Below are 4061 nucleotides of genomic sequence, written 5' to 3'. Positions count from 1 at the left end.
ACATGTTGAGTAATAATATTTTTCTTCGATGAACATAAACCTTTAAATCCTCAATCACATAAATTTATTGTGCACTTTTATTTAAATTTTATACTCTTATTTGTAAATTTATTTTCACTTTGAATAAATTATTTTTCTACTAAGTCATTTTTACTCATGATTTATTCAATTTTATAATTAATCTCAAATTTGCTTATTTTAGTATTTCTTTTGGAGAAATCGTATCAAACTAAAAAAAAAAACTAAAAAAATGGGTAGGGGAGTCAAATTGTAAAAAATTACGTAACTCACCATTGCATGCATACATTATTCTTATATATAGGCAAACAAACTCTCACTTTCTATATATATATATAATCCACGTCACCACAACTTATTAAAATCTGCTGCTGCAAACAACAGCAAAGAAAAAAAAAAAGGTTCAAAAGTACATCAACATAAAGTACAAAAACATAGACTTAATACTTCAAAGGTATTTGGTAAAGTATTGAAACAGTGACAGATTTTGAAGTTTCGAAGGGGAACTCTCTTCCGCAGGTACAAGAACATAGATTCTAAGTGAAGCACACTTGTAGAAGCTGCCATGGAGTACAACATAGGTTACAGTGAGGACCTCAGATCATAGCCCTCAAAAAGAGGGTTCATTCACAATTTCAGCATCAACATTAGAGTTTCATCTGTGTAGTGCATAGCTTCTAATTACAGTTTCATCTTCATCTTAAATAAATCCGTATATGTGTTTTCCTATTGCAAATCATTGACAAATATAGCATTAGAAATTTCCCACTGCTTTTTCTCCAAATTCTTTTCTTAGCAATAATCAAATTATATAACAAGAATAACTTGAGGTCTTAAAACATGATAACAAGAACTAAATAAGTGTTGAGTTTATTGAAGAATGTGCAAGAGTTTAGTAAACTCTTAATTGATTTTATTATGAATAAAAAAATTTATAATGAGATCAGCATTTAGTGTGTGTAGAGAAATAGATAAGTGATTATTCAATAATATATTCAGCATCAATCATACTCTTATTTACTTACAATGAAATAACCAAGTTTGGTTTAGGATTTAAAATATATCTTCAAGAAATAATAACTGTAATTTGATTCTTGATCGGGGGAAAAGTAGAAGATGATTGACTTTTGCCTTCTTTTTCATTTTTCATTTTCTTAAATCATAAATACAAATTATTAATGAAAAAAAATTAGTGCATTTGGGAGATTCGAGAAAGCTTTCCCTTTTCAAATATCAGGTTTCGGAAATTTTATTTAAGAAATTATGTAAAAATACACATACATTTTTTTAGGAAGAAAAGTTTGTTAGAGAAGCAACTATAGCAATACGAAAAAAGGGGGAAAATCTTCCAAAACTAAAAAATTAATATGTATGATGTTTGTAGTTGATTAATAAATTTTAGGTTAAAATACCCCGTTGGTCATCGTTTTTGTACCAAAATTTCAATTTGGTTGTTGGTCCTCGTTTTTGTACCAAAATCTCAATTTGGTCATCATATTTTTATTAATCTTAATTAGGTCCACATTTTTATAAATTAGTAACAATTAGGTTCTTTTCGTTAATATAGAACTAACACCGTTAAGTAGATGTCACGTGTCAGCTCCTCGTTTTTAAAATTTTTTGAATTTTTTTTGAATTTTGAATTTTTTTTCAAATATTTATGCCACGAGTCACGTTTTTAAATAAATTAAATATTGTTAAAAATATGTAATAGAAATATCACTTGTAATAAAAGTATCATCATAACATTTATATAAAAATTAAATTTGATCTAAATTTGGAGCGTCTGAAATTGAAAATTTTTAAAAAAATTTGGGACCGAAATCAAATCAAATTAACAAATGAGGAACAAATTGAGATTCATACACTAATTTGACACGTGTCACCATATTAGATTGACACGTGACCCACTACAAACGTGACATGTGGCATAAATATTTTAAAAAATTCAAAAAAATGAGGAACTGACACGTGGCACCTAATTGTTACTGATTTACAAAAATGTGGACCTAATTGAGACTAATACAAATACGAAGATTAAATTGAGATTTTAGTACAAAAACGAGGACCAACGGAGTATTTTAACCTAAATTTTAGATCCTAGAATCTTGTAAGAAACGTTTACTATATCTTATTTGATTTTAAATAAATTTTATCAAATCATATTACTTTTAAACAACTTTATAAATTTTGTTTCAATAATAAAATTTTATAAGCCTCACAAGTTTATACTTGTTTATTTAAACTATTTTTTTTTATAATTTAAAAATTAATTTAATTACTAGAATTGAATTTTAATGAAATGATATAGTATTACATATTATTGATATTAAAAAGTTGTTCTAAAGCTTTAGAATCTTATATAAAATTCAATCGTAATATTTTATACTAAAACCCTTATCATATGCATAAAAATGTTCCAAGAGAACATATGCTACTACATCTAAATCTTGCCCCAAATCAAAGCATGTACTTCTATTGGCTACTTAAATTATTATCAACCTCTTTATTTAGATTTCAAAACTGGAAAACAACACAACCCAATTACCTTTCCTTACACAAGATGCCAATAAATGTTCTCATATTTTGTATGTGATTTTGGTTTTTGAAGTATTATATAACCCAACATGCATGGAAATCATCGATCCCTTTGTTTGTTTACTTCATTGTTACTAAATTTCCAACATAGATTACAAAGCCCCCACAATCGCAATTTTTTAGAGAATCCCCATTAACTTTATTAATAGAAATAAAAAGGGAAAAGCTTAATATTATCATTTTTCAAAACAACATATTATCCTTCAAAACCTTAATAAAACAAATAATCCGGGGTTAAAACAAAAGAGAAAAAAAAACTCATTAAAAACAACCAATTACGTTATTATACCATAGTACAAGTATCACAAGTTGTATAAAATAACGAAAGAAAGAAGAAAGAAGAAAAACAAAAACACCCCAAGATTAGTTTAATGTTAACCCAATTTGAACCTAACTTGGCATGTGAAGAAAGAAGAATATTCAAACGATCATATAAAAAAGGACACAAACAAAAAAAGTACGTACCTGAAAGCAACTGCTATTTGGTTCTTTATGAGACATAGCTTTGTATCCCAAAATTTGAGGTAAACTGAACTTCGAACCAATAGCTGAAGAACAAGAAACTAATGTTGCTTTCAAAAACCACCTTTCATTGATACTGAGACTCTGATTGATACAGAGCTGTAACAACAAACAACAACAGAAAAACACTTCCATCATTCGATGCAACAATGTCTTATGTTCCATCAAATTGTAATAACATCTGGGTGTCTGGTTTTCCTTGTTCTGTCGTGCAAGGTAGAAACTTGGTTGCATAAGAACAACTCAGATAACTGAGAAACCAAAAGGGTTTTATGATAAGATGATGAAGCATAGGTTATATGAAATATAATAAAGCTATGAAATTATGAACATACCATAGATTAAGCCTCAGATTGTAGAGATGAAGAAGAGGGTGAAGGAGGAGCAGCCATGTTTTACGGTGTGACCACTCCTCTTCGAAAAAGAGCTTAGGGTTTAAACCATAAACAATTATATAGGGTCGAAAATAGAAAAGAGTAAGAAAAATAAAATTGAGATGGTTCATTGAATGTGGACGCAAACGTTGTTTTAAGGAGCATAGTAGAGAGACAGGAACATAACATCATGGATGTGGGACTATAGCTGTAAAAAAGGTATGGTAGGTGCGCGAAGCATCTGTTTAACGTTTCTCTTTTTGGGGAAAAGAGTGAAAACACGAATTTAATAAAGTTTTTGAGCATCAAATGAGGCTAATGTTTTACACGATATTTTTTGTTGGATGCTTCTTAATTAATCAAGATTCCCGTTCGAGTAATCAATCTCCTTAATGAATGGACATTATTAGAATGGGAGTTGTTTCGGGTGTAGGGACCAAGAGCCTATTAAGGAACTCCTTTGATCTTACTTCTTTTCTCAAAACCTCCTCTCCTCGATACTGCAATAACTTCTTTTCCAAGAAATCCACTCCTTTGCTCGATCGGCTG

At 29.0% G+C, this 4061-nt stretch overlaps 1 long non-coding RNA gene across 1 annotated transcript; it reads right to left on the bottom strand.

Moving 5' to 3' along the window:
* Window positions 1-317: 317 nt before the first annotated feature.
* LOC114168886 lies at window positions 318-3620 on the bottom strand. The gene is made up of 3 exons (XR_003600783.1): window positions 3474-3620; window positions 3082-3389; window positions 318-744 (listed from the first exon to the last, which is right to left on the bottom strand). It is a non-coding gene; the product is annotated as an uncharacterized LOC114168886 (long non-coding RNA).
* Window positions 3621-4061: the final 441 nt, after the last annotated feature.

Source organism: Vigna unguiculata, chromosome 11, assembly GCF_004118075.2.
Source record: "Vigna unguiculata cultivar IT97K-499-35 chromosome 11, ASM411807v1, whole genome shotgun sequence".
Lineage (NCBI taxonomy): Eukaryota > Viridiplantae > Streptophyta > Magnoliopsida > Fabales > Fabaceae > Vigna > Vigna unguiculata.
Note: the sequence above shows the minus strand (reverse complement) of the source record. Positions and strands in the feature narration are given on the sequence as shown.